This window comes from Triturus cristatus, chromosome 7 (genome assembly GCF_964204655.1).
Source record: "Triturus cristatus chromosome 7, aTriCri1.1, whole genome shotgun sequence".
NCBI classification, from domain to species: Eukaryota; Metazoa; Chordata; class Amphibia; order Caudata; family Salamandridae; genus Triturus; species Triturus cristatus.
The window spans coordinates 1,771,282,101-1,771,302,553 of NC_140590.1; the positions used below are offsets into that span (position 1 = coordinate 1,771,282,101).

The 20,453-nt window shown below is 43.4% G+C and overlaps 1 protein-coding gene across 1 annotated transcript in view; it reads left to right on the top strand.

Annotated features, from left to right (window-relative positions):
* The window catches only part of LOC146813044 (olfactory receptor 5V1-like), a 160,801-nt gene that overhangs the window by 98,404 nt on the left and 41,944 nt on the right, over positions 1–20,453 (top strand). The gene's annotated exons all lie outside the window — the stretch shown is intronic.

A 20,453-nucleotide genomic window follows, 5' to 3' on the forward strand; every position in this document is an offset into this window, starting at 1 on the left:
TTAATTTGGACTGTGTCTTTTGACTTAGCCTCTTTTACTTCCCAACTAGTTTTCTAATCTTAGGCTCTAAGGCCCTACTTGGTTCTACCAGTATCTATCGTTTGACTCAATTGTTATTCCTTTATCAGTAGTTTTCTAGATTTTCTCAATTTGGCATTTCATCGTTTTTCACTTCTTTCTGTTCATACAAGTACAGAATTTCCTGATCTTTCGTTTCTTCTTCTCCGATGTCGGATAAGATAACTCTCAGGATTCCTGCTTCTTCATCCTCTTCAACCACTTTCAGTACAGCCTCCTCTGGATTTCCTTGACTATCTGCCTCTTCCTCCTTTTCAGGCAGAGCCGCGTACGTCCATTCCGGTGACTTATACTTCTGGTTTGGTTTCCTTGTTCTTTTTCCCTCTTCTTTATCTTGATTAGTCTCTTCTTCTTTCGATTTTCCTTGGCTTGTCACTTCATTCACCTGATCTGCCCTTGGTGATTTCACTCGTGTCAGCCGATATCTCAATCTCTCTATTTTGTTTGGCCACAATTCGTCCTTTTTAACTCTTTTCTGTTTACCTTCTTTATTATTCTTTTCTTCTCTCCAAGCCCTTTTTCTTAGAACTCTACCTTCTGGTATTTCATTTTCACTCTCTTCAGATTCTGTTTCAACTTGCTTTTTCTTTTCAACAACTTCTTTTTCCACCACTTGTTTTGTTTGCCCTACTTCTGTCCCTCCTCGGGTCTCCGACACGAATTCTTCCTGCTGGCTAATTGTCCCTTCACCTAGCTGGATGTTGCAGTTCCCTACACCTCCTCGGGGGTCTTCTGCAATCTGTCCCTCTCTCTCTGTACCTGTCCCTTTTTCACTTTGATCTATTATTTCAGGTGGAATTTCTCTTGGTCTTTCATCTGAAACCTCCTTCTCTCGAATTTCTTTTACTGCTTCTTCGTTGTCTTTTCCTTTTTTCTTTCTGTGTTCTTTTCTGGGACCTTGTCTCCCTTGTTCGTCTTCAGAATCTGAACTGGTATCAGAAATCTGCAATCGTCTTCTCAGAGAGATACTTCTGGGGACTAATATTTGATCAAATTCTTTTTCCCCCCTTTCAGGATTTTCTTGTGTTTTTGGCTCTTCGTTATCTGATTCAGTACTTGACTCTGATTCGTCATAGTACTCTTTTCCTTTGCTGTCAACTGGATTTGGTATCCTCAAAGTATGGCTGGCATGGATCCAGTTTTTCACTCCAGCACACTTCACAGCTGTTGTTGTGGTCAGAATGACTTGTCTTGGTTTTCCCCACCTTGGAACCAAACAATTTCTTCTTCTGTGGACTTTTATCCTTACCCAGTCTCCTGGGCTCAGATCATGGGCTAGCTTCCTTTCAAGAGTGGTGGCATCCGCTCCAACCTGATGAAACACAGAATGAACTGCGTCAGCCAGGCCTTTACAGTATTCCAACACCATGTCATCAGTTATTGTCATCAGCTTGTTGACTGGAATGTACACATGCCTCATCGCTCGTCCCATGACTATTTCATGAGGACTTAACCCTGTGGTTCTGTCTGGTATTGCTCGAATTGTCATTAAAATAAGAGGCAAGACATCAGGCCATTTCATACCAGTGGCTAAATGCATTTTCCCAATTCTGTTTTTGATTGTACCATTCATCTGTTCAACCACACCAGAAGCCTCTGGTCGGTAGGCACAATGTAGTTTATGTTGTACATTCAATGCTTCACAAATCAATTTTACAATCTCGCTATGAAAATGTCCTCCTCTGTCTGATTCAAGAGTCACTGGGAACCCAAACCTGGGGATGAATTCTCTCAAAAGTAGCTTTGCCACTGTCATCCCATCATTTCTTCTTGTTGGGAATGCTTCCACCCACCTAGAAAATAGGCAGACTATAACCAGGACATACCTCAGTCTGTTACATGGAGGCATTTCAATGAAGTCAACCTGCATTCTGGTAAAAGGCCCTCCTTCTCTGCCTATGGTTCCTAGACTCACCACTGTCTTTCTCCCAGGATTGCATTGCTGATATATTAGGCATCTCTGACATAGGCTTTCTGCTACAAGTCTGAATTTTGGATTATACCAGGTCTGCTTAAAAGACCTAATCATGGCGTCTCTCCCTATGTGTCCCTGGCCATGATACATCTGTGCCATGGTAGACATCATGCTATCAGGCATCACTGGTCTTCCATCTCGATAGACCCACACACGGTCCTTTTCTCTTGGTGCACACCCTGCTTTTATCCATTGTTTCATTTCCTCATCTCCTGACTCTTCCTGCAATTGTCTCACTTCTTCCCAAGTTCCCACAGTGTTAGTAAACATATCTGAGCAAGAAGACATTTCTCTTTCCTTGGCCCGATTGACCGAATTCTGATTCTGTGCACAATACTGTGCCATATCATTGGCATACCTATTTCCAGTAGTGCTGTAATCACTACCTTGACTATGAGCAGCACATTTCACCACAGCCAATTGTCTAGGCAGCTGTATCGCCTCAATCAATTTTCCAACCACTTCAGCATTCTTAATAGGGGCTCCACTTGAGGTCAGGTAACCTCTTTGTAGCCAAAGCTGGCCACAATCATGGACAACCCCGCAGCCATAGTGGCTGTCAGTTATCACAGTCACTCTCACACTCTCCCTGATTTTACATGCTCTGGTCAAAGCAACAAGTTCAGCTACTTGAGCTGACCTCACACCTTTCAAATAAGATGCTTCCATCACTGCTGCAACCGTACATACTGCATATGCTGCACTTAGCACTCCTTCATCTGTTCTCAAACATGACCCATCAACGAACAACACAAAATCACTTTCTGGCAAAGGTATATCTTTTATATCTGGTCGTGGTTTCGTGCAATACTCCAGCACATCCAAACAATCACGATCTATTTCATCTCTCACTTCCACATTTTCAGCATCTGGTAACAAAGTTGCAGGATTCACATTCAAACATCTCGCAAGGCTCACATTGGTTGCACCTAATATAACCTTTTCATACTTAGTCAGCCGACTATGTGTCATATACTGAGTATGACTCCTTGTCAAGAGAATCGCCACGCCATGAGGTACAAACACTTTAAACGGATACCCCATCACAATTCCTTCACTCTGCTCCAAACTTCAACATGTTGCAGCCACTGCTTTCAGACATCCAGGTAAAGCTGCAGCCACTGGGTCAAGCATTGATGAAAAATATGCAATTGGTCTCCTCAACCTTCCATGCATCTGGATTAACACAGAGAATGCACATCCATTTCTCTCACTGCAATACAACTCAAACTCTTTCTCGTAATCAGGCATGCCTAGTGCTGGTGCTTCACACAAACCCTCTTTCAATCGTTTGAATGCTGCCAATTCTTCCTTGTTCAATTCAAGGGGATCTTTTACATGACTCCTTGTTAGTCGTACCAAGGGTTTTGCAATCAGGGAGAAATTGCTAATCCACTGACGGCAGTACCCCACCTTTCCCAGAAACATTCTCACTTCCCTTTGGGTCATGGGGGCTCTCATTCCTTTTATGATTCTGATTCTGTCTATTGTTATTTTCCTCAGTCCTTTCTCAATTTTATGTCCCAAATACTGTACTTCTTTCTTACAATACTGCAATTTTGCTGGTGACACTTTCAATCCTCCGTCTGCCAAATGATTCAGTAGTGCTATTGTGTCTATCTCGCAAGCTTCACGTGTTTTCGACGCCACCAAAAGGTCGTCGATATATTGCACTAGTACTGAACTTTCAGGCATTTGCAGACTTTCCAAAGATTTCTTCAACAATTGATTGAATATTGAGGGGCTTTCTGTATACCCCTGTGGGATTCGGCACCATGCCAAAATCCGCTCTCCAAAACGAAATGCAAAAATTGGCTGACTGTCATGATGCAATGGAATAGAAAAGAAAGCATGGCATAAATCAATCACTGTATACCATTCTGCATCATGGGGAATCTGGTACAAAATTACTGATGGGTTTGGCACAATGGGACAACATGATACCAGAATTTTGTTTACCTTTCTCAAATCTTGCACTATCCTGAATTTCCCATTAGGCTTTTTCAGTCCCATTATCGGTGAATTACACGGACTACTCATTATTTCTCTTAGAATTCCTTGCTTAATCATTTTCTCAATTATTGGGGTTACTCCTTCAATTATCTCAGGTGTCAATCTGTACTGTGGAACATTTGGATAGCTTATTCCTTTCTTCACAGTTATCTTGACTGGATCTACGTTTCTCATTAACCCCACATCTTCTCCAGTAAAATCCCACACTTCGGCCTTCACTGACTGCTTTAGTTCTTTAGGTAGTTCATCAGGGTTGAAAATTGCATAAGTATCAGTAACCTCATTTTCTCTGTTAGTTATGGTCATTTTATACAGCACATCCTCATCTGGTGTTTCAAATGCTATTCCATCTGGAGTACAGAATATGGTGCAATTCATTTTGCACAACAGGTCCCTTCCTAATAAATTCACTGGACTGGTGTCGCACACAACAAAGCGGAGCATCTCTGAAAATTTCCCTATACTAACTTTCACTGGTTCTCTCAGAAATGTCTTTATCTGTCTGTTGGACACACCAACCACTTGGATTGTTTCATCCGAAAGAGGAAGATTCTTAACATCAGCTGATCTAACAGTTGATCGAGTAGCACCAGTTTCCATTAGGAAAGTAATATTTTCATCATTAACCTTCCCATCTACAAATGGTCCTGTCTGGTCTACTTCTAGAGTTGCGCCAAGTACGCACTCTTCTTCCTCCTTTCGGCACCGTCAATAGCTTTCCTCTGAGTCACTCATCACGTTGCAGCCAATACTGTGAAACAGCGCGAGCGCGTGGCGGTTTATTTACCTGTTCTTCATTGTAGAATCCCGGTTCATTACTATACTTCTGAGTGTTTCTGCTCTGCGGGAAAGGTGGTTTTGGCACCTGATTCTGTGAGGTAACCACCTGCTGCTGTTGCTGCAGTTGACCACTCACCTCATTCTGCATCTGCGGATTCAATGATGCATTTTCATTATTAGTACTTGGAGGAAATTTACACTCGGATTTCCAATGCCCTAACCTACCACAATTATGGCATGGGAACTTCTTTTTAGCTTCTTCTATATTACCTTTCCCTTTTCCTGGGCCAAATCTCGGTCTAGTTCCTGGGTTATTTGCTTGTTCGACCAACTGAGCTTCCTGCCTTTCAGCTACTTTTACTTGTGCCCACATTGCCTTTTCTTTCAATTTTTGCTGTTTGTCCTCAATTTCGTCACTGAAATATTTAGCATGTCTCAATACTTCATCTACTTTCTTATTCTGCCAATCAACCGTATGCTGTTTTATCATGTCACCAATTTCTGGGCGTAAACCATATACAAATCTGTATACGAAATGACTCAAATCCTTATCACTCAGGTTCTCATCTCCACTGAACTGCTTAAAAGCTTGAATTAGCCTCTCATAGTATGCATGTACTGACTCTTTTCCTTCCTGATGTGTTCGATCAAATTTTACCCAATCTGTCTCTTTAGGGGGCACTTTATTTTTCAAAAATACCATAACCTGTTCATACTTCTTCATTACCTCAGGGTCCGGAGCTCCTGTCTTAGGATCCCTAGGGTACTCTTGAGTTGGCCAGTTGATCATCAACTTGCACTCTGTCCACAAATCTGCCGGTACTATTATATCAAATAGACTATTCAAATCTATCCATAGTACTTTCGACAATTTTACAAATCTGTCTACCTGCCGGTACCACTCGACGGGCTTTTCGCGTAGTCGAGGGAAATCATTCGTAAATGACAAAATGTCCTGTCTTGTCCATGGGACGTGTACATATCCTCCTCCTGGAATCTCCCTCATGGGGTATTCAGTTACTACCTTTTCTTTCTCTCTAGCAGGGAATGCCGAAACTGTCTTTTCTGAGGCATCATTACGTTTTCTATACCATTTACTTCTCCATTTATCCACGTCTCCCCATTTTCTTAATAAACTGAAGATGTCCTTAATCTGACCTATCTGTCCTGTGGTGTTCAGATTTTCAATGTCTTTTTCAGTAAAATCAACTCGATAGGGTTTCTGTAAGGCTTTTACCTTATCAAAATCTATACCCATTTCATTCGCAACTTCTCCTAGTCTTTCATGCAGATTTTTCGCTCTCCATGTCACGCTTTTGCATAGGAATAACAACTCCTCATCCTGATAAATTTTCAATTTTTCTACGGGAATAGTCCCTACAATTAATTCTTCCAATACCATCCGTAATTTAGCCACATCTATTGACTGGGATTCTTTATCTTGTCTCTGTAACCCTCTTAACCATTCACTTAGTTCTTCCACAGAAGGTCCTACTGGGTTTTCTATGCTACTCTGTTCTGGATTTCTCTGGGGTTCCAACAAAGACTCTACTGTCGTTCTACTCCTTTCAGCATAATTCTAATTTATAAAAGGATTATTTTAAACATTTGGTTCAAACATATTTATTGTCGGTCCCCATGGATTCTCAATTTGACTCCGTTCTGAACCCTCAACCAAATTATGGTTACGGTATGGTACCGTCAAGCAATGTTCGCTATCCTTTTGCTTCTCAAAAATGGGCATTACTGGACCTATGGTCACTGGAACTGTTACAGCTTCTAAATTCTTAGTTAATTCTCTTATTTTCTCTGTTAATTCTAGGGTTGTTTTGGCCAATTCTGCTACTTATTCTATTCTCCGACCTCTTTTCTACCTCTCTACTGGAGTTTCTCTTTTCTAAATCTGGTGACATAGTCTCAGTCTTGATAATTCGTAATGTTTCTCTCATTGGGGCGTTTGGTGCCAACATTTCTGGTTCTGGTCGGTACGGTGGTGGATTTTTATAAAACACATCATCCAACACATCATCATCTGATTCATTTGCTCCGTAACCTCTTGATTCCACATTATTCTTTTTTCCCACACATTTTCTTCCTTCATTCTTTCCTACCGCTCTTACAGGAAACATACCCTCAGTCATACTTGCATTCCGCCATCTTTTCATTCGATCATCATGTGTTTCATGTCCATATGACCTGCCAAACAAATATCTTTAACTTCTACCATTTCTTTACTTTTCTCGCTCATGCATTTCGTCTTCCCACTCTGTCAATGCCTCAAACTGCGTCGGTCTAGGTCTTGGCTCTAGGTACATTATCTTCTCGCGTACATTCCTTAAAACAGCCAAATTAAAGGAACCATGTTCTGGAAATGCCAGGACTCCATCGTCCTTGGTATATTTTACCCAATTATCTAACCAAATACAAGTATGATATCCATATTTCGCAATCATTAAAGATGCGGGGGTTTTCGGTGGAGGAAGTTACTGTCCTTCCCTAGTTTTGACCTGTTTATCTTTCTTAAACCACTTCTTAACTTTACCAAACCAGGACTTCTTTTCCCTATCTGGTGGCTGGTAATACATTTTCTTGGTTTCTGTGTATCGCTAGTCTTTTACAACTGTACCGCTATTCTGTCCACTCACAGCACGACTTCACGCTAACGCACCAATCAAGAGCGTCTACGTCACTGTCAAAGTCCTCTAATTCCAGCGCGACTTACACTAACGCACCAATGGGAAGCGTTTACGTCACCCTGTACTTCTCCAATCCTAGCGCGGCTTTACACTAACGCACCAATCCGGGGCGTTTTACACTTCTGACCGACTGTCCAATCCTAGCGCGGTCGTTTTGACGTCAGCAGCCGCTGCGGCAGCTCTGCTCCTGTCTACCTCTACCTCTCCTTTACAAGTCCGCTCAGTGAACTTTTATTGCAACTTTTACAATTCCATTAGTAACAACACATAAACATCTCCATTGTCCGCTTCGCTAATCAAAGAACAGCAATAGACCTTTCTCACGAGAATTCCGTCTTTCCCGAGAGCAGCGCTTAACTCTGCCCTACTACGGAATCGTTACTTCCGTTGATAAAGAAGCACATCTCTCTACCTTACCCTTCTAACAAGCATTAACTAATCGCTTCTCTAGAATTAAGACACTCTACAGTTTCGCCATTAATCGGAATGCCTTTTTCATACACCCACTGTCATACAGAGAAAAATGTAGACCATTAACACAGACTTCTGTCTTTTCCGAGAGCAGCGCTTGCCTCTGCCCTACTACAGAATTATGACATTCGTTAACAAAGCAGCGCTTCCCTCTACTTTGTTCTTCTAACAAGCTCAGAGAACACCTGCTACCTTTTCAGTGATAAGCGTTATCAGTGTGCCATTTGGTTTCCTGGTACTTAAAGACCAAAATTTCACAGATAACCTTCGCTATCATACACACTTCTCTCACACCGAGAGTATTTCTAATGGCAACACACGACGATGCTGCCGAATCGAACCCAGACAATGCGCCGTGCAACTTCACTTGTCACACGTTTTCCCTGTGTACCTACAGGGCAACAGCAATTCCGTCTTTCCCGAGAGCAGCGCTTACCTCTGCTCTGCTACGGAACTGTTACAAACTTCCGACTTCCTACATCCCAGAAGTCGTGCTAACAACATATAACTCAACGTAACTCAACATATAGTGTTAGTACATAGATCAATACCAATCAATAATCAATAAGCTATTTACAAGCAATGATCACTAAACCAAAACAGTAGCTAACCATATCTCTGCTACCAAGAAAACTGATGCAGCGCGGAATGCAAAATCCCTCTTTTCGTTACAGGTCATAGATCGCACAGACACACTCAATCACTACGTTCGCTGGTGGGGCCCATAACACCAACATTCATCCTCTATTAACCTGTTTCCAAAGAGGCGGTTGTTCCACTCGCTGTAATGGAAGGAAGTACTCATTTATCGATAATAGATTTCCCTACCTTTCTCTATTTATTAAGGCCTAAACTTCACCTTTTAGTACTCCTCCCATGAATAGGCCATGAATCAGCTTAGCTGCTGGTTGAAGTGATAACTAAATCTATAATTTATTTACATAAATACACTTTTCATAATAACGACCCAACACAGTTCTTGTAATAAATCTTAAATCTTTATCTAAATAATTGAAAATCGAATCTTCTGTTTAATCAAGCAATAAACCATCATATTTACCTATTCTGGCTAAAAGTCATCCTCTAAGTCAAAATCTTGGTCATCAGTTCATACTGTCAGAGTCTTAGGAAACAGCTGTCCTGCAGTGTCACCGTCCTCTCCGTCACCATAACGTCAGGAAATCGAAAATCTTCTGAAGGGTCTCGCTCCCAACCTCTCTATTCTACCATCTTTTATAGTAAAATTACATTCCACAAAGTAACAAATAATATTTTGAATATTCGTGATTGGTTGATGAGATCAGTTCCACCAAGTTCTCACACGGAAAATGTTTCTTTAGATATAGTTCATTATTCCGTCTTGCAGTAACTTTTATTGTTTCTTTTCGGGGCAGCTGGCTGTTAGCCCAGTGTGTCCTTGGTGGGTACAGTCGAATTTAGGGTCGTTCAGAGGCCACTGCTGCTGCTGGTGACGCATGCGCACTTCACCCAGAGACGTTCACAAATGAAGTCAATTCGTCTGATAGGGATGTTAGCCATGTTGTGGCCACCAAATGGTCAAATTAAGCAAAGAAACACAAAAACGTAATTAATACATGGAAGTGACTGATAAAATGTTATTCCCTCACTAAACCCTTTATGTGTGTGTATTCATCTAGCAGAAGCAACACTTAATGCGGATTATATTCTCATTAATAAAGCACGAATTACAAATACATCACGAAAGCAACATATAATCATGCAATTTCTAATTGTCTATATGCGTACGAAAATTAGTTTACGTATTAATTAGGCCATGCACATGCAATTCCCACGTGTATTTCTTATATTAGTAATGTTGGTCAATTCACACAGCAAACAATTACTATTAATTAATTATTCTTATTAATGAAAACATGCAAAATGGAGAGGGTATACAATGTTTTTAAAGAAACCCCGCTCCAGCAATGTCAGCATGTCCTGTGCTAAAATAGCTAAAAGCCCAAGCTAAAAATAAAATAAAGGAATCTCTTTGGTGTTAATATATTTAAACTAAATGGTATTGATTTTCACTTTTGTTTATACACATAGATGTAAAACACATGATGTTAGGGTTTTTGCAGCACAATTGTCATACATGCATTCCACATCTTAGGTATTTATGTTTATTCTTTGCACTAAAACACGGAAAGTGTGACATTTCCAATGTATATCACCTAATGACCACCGGTGGTTCTGTTTGTGATTTGAAAAGAATATTGGAACCTACAGAAAGGGGGGAAAATAGCTAAATTAAAGAGCCAACGCAAGAATTGCCACCCCAGAACTTGATGCACATAAAAAAGAAGCGGAGGGCTCTGGTTCTATGTGGTTCATGGCAGATCCTCACACTCTCCAAGATGTCTGTATGCTACTTTTCCCTAGCTACTGGTCTTTTCAAACAAACACTTTAAAAAAGGATGCAGCCACTGCCCCACTGTAAATGGCAAACTTCATTGTTGGAGTTGCTACAGTTTCAGCATCATGCTAGTGAAGGCAAGGTTTTGTTTTTGAAAGCAAAGGAGTGTTTCACTAGGGAACTTTAAAAATGCATTATGATAGGAAAAATGTAATCAACATAGAAATCAGAAAACCAATAAAAAAAAGACACTGCATAAATACTAGTAAACATAGAAGAATAGTCAACATTGAGTTGAGACATGACGAACACTAGAGAAAGAGGAAAAAGAACTGAACAGAAGCTCAAAAATTCAAAAGAACAACAAAAGAAAATGCAACTGTCAGGTGCACCCAATTGAACAGAGAAAGAGGATGAGACACAGCAGTCGCATACAATAAGGAAGACTGTGATAACAACAATATAGTAGGAAAAGCACACAGATATTGACTACTTTCTTTCTCAGTCAGAGTCCTTTCATCAACTACCTCCCATGTGATTAAACAATGAGCTCTCAAAATGCTAAAATCTGCAGGCATAACCCATGGAGGTCAGGGACGGGGTCGCTCAAATTATTTGCAATTCATTTGTGTGCTGTTTAGGAATCTCCTACACATTGGATAGGTCAAGTTATGATTGGGAATCCACCGTAAACATATACTGACTGTGATGATTACTGGATCTCTCCTACCTTCCAGCAAGATTCCCTCTAGTTTTACCAGGAATGTGAATCCTGATGCTTTCCAGATCTCTGTGTTAATCACAAGATGAAACTGAACCAATATAAAAAAATATGTAAATAATTGTGTAATTTATCAATATTGTTCTGTGCCCCTAACATACTTCAAGATTATAAAAATCATTGGGGTGTCCCAGTGACCTCCAGAACCCGGCTAATTATATCTAAGAACATTTGTTTCTGTAGGGAAACATAACTTTTCTTTTTTTATATCAATTGTTTCCTGAAAGCCGAGGAAACACCAATGCATGGAGAGTCATATATATCCTGACATCTGCAAAAATAATTTAATACTGACACAAACAGATATACGTACTTACTCAGATATATTAATTCTTCATACATCTTAAAGTGACACAAATGTCCAGCATCAAAGAAGAAAATACAGTACTGTTATGTAACATTGATAACATATATTAGTGCTGTAAAAAAAAATGTGTCTCAACGTACAACATTATACAAGACTCATGGCAGTATACTAAGAAACAATGAAAAACTCAATTGGGTGTTTGTTTACATTTCAAGTAGACTCAAGCAAATTTCATAATTTCTTGTTGTTCAGAATGTGAGGTAATGCTACGGAACACTTATTCAGATGGTCAATGTTTCGACCTTATCCAAACGGTGTCTTCATGCAAATATCACCACGGGTCTTCCTCAGGATTAGAGAAAATAAAGATTTGTGCCTGGCCCCAGTCGTCAGGTACCACCACAATCCTTGTTGAGGTATCGTAGAGAAAGAGAGATCGTATGTAACCTTTGAGAGGCTGGGTCCTCTCTATGGACCTGAGGTAAAAATTCTTACTTTCTTGTATTCATGATGAGGCAATAAATAAGTTGGGACTTTATGAGAGGTTTCACAAATACTTCTAGGATCCACAAAGGATTCCCTTAATTACTAAGAAAAGTGGGATGGAAAAATCAGATCTCCGGTGGCTAGCTCTGGCCACATACTTCAAGGCAGGAGAGGTTCCAATATCTCTTGCTGCCCACAATTTCAAAGCTGTGGTTTCTGCTTCTACCAGGACCCATTTTCATTGTTTACATGACCAGGAATAGGAGGGGGCACCTTGTCAACCTATTAAACCTGTCAGTGTTAAGGTGGGTTTCCCTCAAATGATTTGCCTTACTCCTCTAGTCTTTGCTGAATTCGCTTTTATTGACCTTTGGACTCTGCACACTTCACCATAGCTAACCAGTGCTAAAATGCTGATGCTTTAAACATAGCAGAACTGGCTTACACCCACTATATGTGCTTAGGAACTGTAAGTTAAATGTAACTAGTGGGCCTGCAGCACTGATTGTGCCACCCACTTAAGTAGTCTTATACACATGTCTCAGGCTGGTCATTACAGCCTGAGTGTGCAGTTTTAAACTGCTATTTAGTCCTGGTAAAATAAACCCTTTGCCAGGCCCAAACCTTGCTTTTTAATACATATAAGTCACCACTAGAGTAGGCCCTGCACAATCCATAGGGCAGGGTGCAGTATATATAAAAATCTGTACATGTACTTTTAAGTTTTACATGTTCTGGAAAATGAAAACAATTCTAAATGCATTTTTCACAACTGTGAGACCTTCCTCTCCAATAGGATCTCATTGGGTTACTTTATTGCATTTAATAAATGGTAATTTCCAATTGGGAGCCCATAGGGATGCTTAGTTTGGTGGCTAAAGAAATGTAATTTAAAACCCTCTTCAATATTAAAGTCAGATTTTAAGTCACAATTCTGAAAATGTAACTTTTAGAAAGTTGTCGTTTTCTTGTCCTAACCATTTGATTCCTGCAGACTCTGTCCTGGATCACCTGACTAGGTGTAAGTGGCAGTTGGTCTTTGTGTATTGCTCCTAGACAGTGATGCAAAGGGGAAATAAGTGTTGACAGGATAGGCCATCTGTGACTTGATGGGGAAGGGAAGCTGTCACCTAGCACACTTGCACACCACAAAGCCTATGCCTCCGTAAACTCACAAAGGGTTTGGCATTTGTCTTTTGTGCCTTCAGACAAGCCGGGGCCAGGGCAGGAAGGCATGAACATCCAAGCACCTCTGGGGCTGGAAGCCTCTACAAATATCTCCAGGTATAGATATTGGACCCTCAGACCCAACTCTTCAGTCCACATCTTGACCTCTGGAAGTCTTAGTAAGACTGATGTGCTGCTCTACAAGAATGCCTGCTACTTTGCTGCCCTGCGGCCTAAGTAAGAAAGACTGGGCCTGCATCTTGACCCCAGGACCGCCAGAGTGACTCCAGGGCTAGTTGACTGGCCTCTTTATCAGAGTTTCAGTTACAGAAAAGGATCCAATTACCTTGAACCCAGCACCTGGACTTTGCCTGGTGTGAGTCCTACATCCACGTGGTGCCAACCCAGTACAGGAAAAAAGGACCTCGTGTATAGGGGTTGTATCTTCCTACCACCTTAGTGTCTAAAATCCCCAAACTGATTAGCTATAGTGGTTTATTCATTCTCCTACATATTCACGACGCTACACATGATTAGACAACCCAGAACACAATAGTCCCGACTCTCTCAGGAATCGTGGTAGCAAGACATACCCTTTTGCTCCCTCATTCATACTTGGCCACAATAAGGATTATGAGATTCACTGTATAGTTCAAAATGTTTATTTCAACTATTGTGCTCTATAATGCAGTATACAAGCCACTACCAGCAGCAAAATGCATAAACCTAAAACAGATAGCATTGTTACGATACCATAGAATATAAAAGGGGGTGTCATCATATACAGACAGTGGAAAAAGGACTATAAGGCCTACCACCCTCCCCTTGGTAAGTTGAGGTTTATTATATAAAGGAAGATCTCTGGGCTTTGTCAGCAGACCCCATACCTTAGAACCTAGATTGAAGGTTTACATCATAGGAACAGCATAGCTTTTCTCCTTGGAAAGGTCTCTCTCCAATTGTCTGTGAACAACATGCATCCCTGTAATATCATAGCACGAGTTTCCAGCGGTGCAGTTGTGTGTAGCATGTTTTGTCTAGGTGCTAGGGACTGACCAGAACAGAATAACAAGAGTCATGTTTATCAACCTTGCACATCGTGTTCAGACTAAACTTCAGCAAGAAGCAGAGAACGCAGAGAGCAGACAGTTCTCATGTGAAAGGCACAAACAGAGTCTTGCAAAACAAAGTCATGTAGTAACATGTGCAAAAGCAGCATCTTGACAGCAGAGGTGGTAGGGGCATTCTTCAAACCAAAGGGAATCCCCGGGAACCGGTTGTGCCCCACTGGGGTTGAAAATGCAGACCTCTCCCTGGCCCCATCAGTCAAGGCAAGCTGCCAGTACTCAGACTGTATGTCAAACATGCCGAGGAACTTGGCAGCTTCGAAATGATCTATGAGGTCATCAGCTCTGGGGATGGGATGTGCGTCAGTCCTGGCGATGGGATTGAGTTCTCTGTAGTCCACAAAGAACTGGAGTTCTGGGGTGCCACCGGATGTGGCAGCCTTTTGGACCAAGACCGCTGCACTGGCTCAAGGGCTGTTTGAGGGCTCAATCCCCCATAGTGCAAACATCTTGGAAACCTCTTCCTTGATACTGGCTTTAACACTGTCAGTAGACCTGTACATTTTGTTTTTAACAGGAGGGCTGTCCCCAGTGTCCACGTCATGGACACACCACTGGGTGACACAGAGGGTTAGAAGGAACAGAGTGGCAAACTGCCCCAACAGTTGGTGACAGTCCCTCTGCTGTTCAGAGGTCAGGTTGGGGAAGAGGTTCACACCACCCACTGATCCATCTTGTTCCTTAGCAGACAGGAGGTCAGGGAGAGGCTCAGTCTCCTTTTCCATTCCATCAGAACGCATAACCAGAGTGGGTGGAAGAGCTTTTTCCTACGTCGCGGCAAATACCTGGAACGAGCATAGGTCAACATCAGACACTCCCCCACCCTACGCACCTTCATGAAGAGCCTCAAGACCTGGCTTTTTGGCTGACTTAGAGCTGCACCCCACCCCCAGTACCTTGAGACCCTCACGAGTGAGTAGCACGCTTCACAATTCCCTGATTGATTGATTGATCATCTGTCGCTAGGAGCATGTTCACTTCAGACCTCTCGAAGTGAGGCTTGAGGCAGTTCATGTGTAGGACCCACAAAGGGTTCCTGGGAGACTGCAAGTCCACCAGACAGGTGACTTCACTCTTGCGCTCCACCACCTCAAAAGGCCAGTCCACTTGTCCTGGGTAGAACAAGGCTCTACTGGGGCCATGAGCTGGGCAGGCTGAAACTCGATCAGAGTGACATTCTGATCATACCAGCATTTCATCTCCTCCTGACTGTCTTCTAGATTCACCTGAAAGAGTTGTCTGAAGTGCTTAGTCTGAATTCTGAATGCCAGCTTGCAGCTAAATACATCCTGGGGAGGTTTCCTGGGAGCTTCCTCCTGGCCTTCTTTGACCAGACTCAGAGGTCCTCTTACAGGGTGTCCATACAGGAGCTTAAAGGGACTGAACCCAAAAGACTTCTGTGGCACCTCTCTGTAAGCAAACAGTAGGCATGGTAAGAGGATGTCCCACTTACACCTCATGGGTTCTGCATGACCCTTAATCATGCCCTTGAAGGTCAGGTTGAATCTCTCAAACTGCCCATTACCTTGGGGCTGGTGAACTTAAAGGTAACACCACACTTGTGCCACAAAGACATCATATACTTAGATATGAAGTTTGTACCACTGTCGGGTACTACCTCTGGGGAACCCCACCCGGGAAAAGCTCCCTATCAATGCCTGAGACACCCCTGGGGCTGTTGGGATCCTGTGAGGGTTAGCCTTGGTGTACCAGGTGGCATGGTACACCAAGACCAGGGAACCTGTTGCCCATGGCGGTCTTGGGTCCAGTGGCCCCACAATGTCAATACCGACCCTCTCAAAGGGGGTGCTGACTACAGGAAAAGGTTGGAGAGGAGCCTAAAACCTCCTCCCACTCTTATCACTTGCCTGGCAAGTGGGGCTAGACCGACAATGAGTATTGGAGTTCTTGCGCATTTGTGGCCAAAATAAGTGGGTGACAAGTCTTTCAGAGGTCTTGTCCTGCCCCAAATACCCTGCCAAAGGCACATCATGAGCCGGGCCCAGTAGGACAGCTCTGAAGCAATGGTGTACCACCGGCATACTGGCTGACCCATGCTCAGCAACCTTAGGCTTGCTATACAGGAGACTATTCTACCACTAAATCCAATGTGGTCCAGACTGATCACCAGCTCCTGGTTTGCAGCCTGCTTTCACAAACCAACTAGCGAAAGGCATTCCCGCTGCTCCTTGCAGAATTCCTCCCTGGGGAATGGGTCAGCTCAGGTAGGTCCCCTAGTTTGGCCACTTGGTCCTCTGTAGGTTCCAGAGCATCCCCCTCAAGGTCTGCCTTCTCCTGGACCGTCCAAACTTGGGGGGGGGGGGGGTTCCTGCACCCTGTCTCTCCTCTTTCTGGCAGGCACCTGAGCTACTCCTTCAGGCTCCAGGTCCTCTTGATTGTCCTCACCGTCTGCCATTGATCTAGTGGTCACAGACACCCACTCAGGCAGACCCAACATTTCCAGATGAGACCTGTATTCTACCTTCTCCCAAGGGGAACTCCCCAGGTCATTGCAAAGCAGAGAGTTACCAGGCATGGCTGGCCTCACAACTGCTCTCAAGGCACTATATACCCCCACCACTCAAACGGAACCTGTGCCACTCTGAAGAGGCACTCAGAGTTGCCAGCTGCAACTACCGGGTGAATTATGTTGGGGACCACCTGTTCTTTAGACACTAGCCAACAACTAACAGCTGTCACACTGGCTCCAGTGTCTCTCACAGCTTCTACCCTATGGCCATTGATGGTCACCCAGTGCCTGTATTTCTTAGAGTTTGCGTGCAAGTGGTTCCTCTGGACCATCTCATTGTCCCCTAGTGAAACAAGGGTCAACTCAGCTGGCTCCCACCCTGCCTGTGGGCCCAGCCCCTCCCCCAATGCTACACTGGCAACCCATGGAACAGTGAACTTGGGACACTTAGGATCCCGAATGAAGAGACCCATCTGATCAGAAGCAAAACTTTTGCAGGGACCTGTCTCTGAAGGCTTCCCAGTAGAGACCCATTGTTTCTTAACACCACTCAATAGTCCCTCACCCACTGCAGATCTCTGGTATAGACGAGAAGGGAGGAATATGACCGCTGAGGAACTACAAGAGGCAGTAATAGAGACAACACAAAAAAATACCCCATTAACCCCTCGGCTCATGGAGAAGGCCGAAATACTGCGTAATTGTAGGGGGGAGAGCCCTGGCAAATCTTCAACACAGTTAACCGCACCAGGGGGGGGGGGATACCTTAGCACTGAGTGAGACAAGGGAAAAGGGATGCGAGCAAACCCCACGGGGTAGTGGGCCTGTACTAGGAACAATGATAGGATCATCAAACCTAACGTTTAACCCTGCCGGCATAGCTGGCACATACAAAAATGCGGAAGGGTTACAACTCATCTCCTGGAATATAGCCGGATTGGCAAATAAATTCAACAATAGTGAGTGGAGGCGGTACATAAACCAATATCAGATAATTAGCCTCCAGGAGACATGGGTGGTTGACAACAGTTTCTTTCAAATGCCTAGGTACAAATGTTTTTTTGTCCAAGCCCAAAAATCAAGATCAGGCAGAGCTAGGGGTGGCCTGTCCATATATGTGGACGTAAACCTACAGGGATCATGGACAGACACAAACTGGTCCTCGCAGAACCTTCAGGCCGTATGGTTCAAGGGTAAAGGGTTAAAGCTGATCCTGTTTAATGTCTATAACAACGGGTCCCCAGGGGATAAAAATCCACTTCCCCTGGAATTAGATTACAGGTTGAACCAAGAGATGGAAGCGAGCAAGGGGGCACTAGCCCCTACTATTTTAGTTATGGGCGACTTTAACTGCCATCTTTGCCCAGCTTTACTTCCCACTGATGCCGACTGGTCCCATTGTCCAGTTATAAATGGACCCCATTTTGACCATACACAGGAAGGCATGGCTTTCACCAAATTCGTAGATACTCACGATTTGGTGCATACCATGAATATGATGGCGTTGGACAATGACGGGATGCTCCCCCCCACCTTTAAGGGTCGAGGCTGTTCGTCATTCATTGATTATATTGTTGTATCTAGCTCCCTTAAACATAGGATCACAGCCGTAGGGATTGAATGGAGTCCTTTTAGTGACCACAATCCTGTGGTATTGGAGCTCTTTTACCAGTCACAGTCTAGCAGGGAACAGTCGGGCGGTATCCATCAGAGAGCAACAGACCAGGGGAGGCGCCTTAGGTGGTCAAAAATAGATGGGGAACACTTTTATAAATCCCTTATTGACAGAGGGAAAACCTTTATTGATGACTGCCTTGATCCCACAGTGGAGGGGTCACCGTTAATTGAAGCATTTGGGCAGTTAACTAACCTGGTGGATGGGCTTTTAAAATCAAGTGCCCCAATAAGGAGAACTGATTGCCCGAGATGGTTCGATGGGGACTCTTCTCGTGCTTTAAGGGATCTTAAAGGTAGTCTTAAGGAAAGGCCAAGGGATAAACAAAAAGTAGCCCAGTGTAGACTGAAGTATAAGAAAGAGACCAAGAGAAGGAAAGCAATCCTACAGGGTGAAGCATGGGCTGATTTAAGAGAGGCCGCAGAAAGGAGAGATATCACTGAGTTCTGGAGAATAATTAATAAACCCGGTTTCCAGGACAAGAATGCCCCAGTGATTGGCACAAATATTCTCCCGGACCAGTGGCTTACACATTTTAAGGGACTGTATAATTATAGTACAGTACCCAATTCAGAGGAGGGGGGGACTATCAAGCAGGGGCAGGACGTACATTTCACTCTAAAAGAAATCACTGTGGGAATCGAGGGTCTGACAAAAATCAAGGCCCCTGGCCCCGATGGGACACCACCAGATTTGTTTGAGCAATATTGAGCTATGGGCCCCAATACTCACAAGAGTGATAAATACCGCTATTAGGCTGGGCCTCCCCCGAACCTGGTCAACGGCCATAATTGTGCCGATTTTTAAAAAGGGGAACAGGGACAGCCCACAATGCTACCGCCCAATCTCACTGATTGACGTGTCAGCCAAAATATTGGGCCGGGTAATTTTGAACCGCCTGACTGAGTGGACCGAGGAGAATAATATTATCTCAGACACTCAGTACGGCTTTAGAACAGGGAGATCCACAAGCGATCAATGTTTGAACCTGTATATGCTGGTAGCGAAATATACCAAAGCCAGCAATGAAGCCATTTACCTGGGGTTCATGGACCTGGCAGCTGCCTTTGACCATGTAAATTGGGACAAACTGTGGGCCATGATGACACATTTGGGGATAGACCTAGGACTGATTAACATCTTGAGGGAACTACATAGAGACCCTTCTGCAAGAGTACGCTATAACATGGAGAGAGGGTTGACTGAATCTTTCCCATGTACTAGCGGGGTGAGGCAAGGTTGTATTCTGGCCCCCTTTTTATTCTCACTCTACATTAATAACTTAGAGAAGTTTCTGACCAATTTAAAAACTGATTGCCCATGCGTAGGATCGCGTCCTATCCCGGTTCTCCTTTACGCTGATGACGCGGTCCTACTTGCACGTACCCCTTAGAGCTTACAGCTGCTAATAGATGGTTTTGTAAAGTTTATGGCAAACCTAGACCTATCGGTGAACCTGGGCAAGTCATACGTGATGCTGGCTGGCAACAAACCCTGTAATAATTTTTCTTACAAAATAGGTAGCCACACACTAGAAAGGTTCAGGCCTTTTCGTATTTAGGCCTATTGTTTGATGGCTCCTTGCAATTTAAACCCCTGGTGGAGGAACGTTGTCGCAAGCTGATATCCTCTAATGGTGCCATCGCAGGCTATGGGCGTAGAGTGGGTCGATGGTCTCCCGAGCAAACAATGAATCTTTATGGAGCTATTTGCTGTTCCAAGGCCACTTATGGTGCAGAAGTTTGGGGATTTGTAAATACTCAGCAGTTACAGCGGGAGGAAAACAAAATTTTACGCTCAATTCTGAAGATACCACAGAGCACCTCTGCTGTAATAGCCCATAGAGAATTAGGGAGACCATATCTAGAACATCTGGTCAAGCTCAGACCCATTTTGGCTTGGATGAGATCTTGGCTAAACCCGGAGGCGACCCTAAGTAGACAAATTATAAGTGACTGCATGGGAAGGGACAGAAGCTTGAGTATACCATGGCTGAAATATGTATTGACCAGTCTGGAAAACCTTGGCCGCCAGGATCTTTTCTTAAACC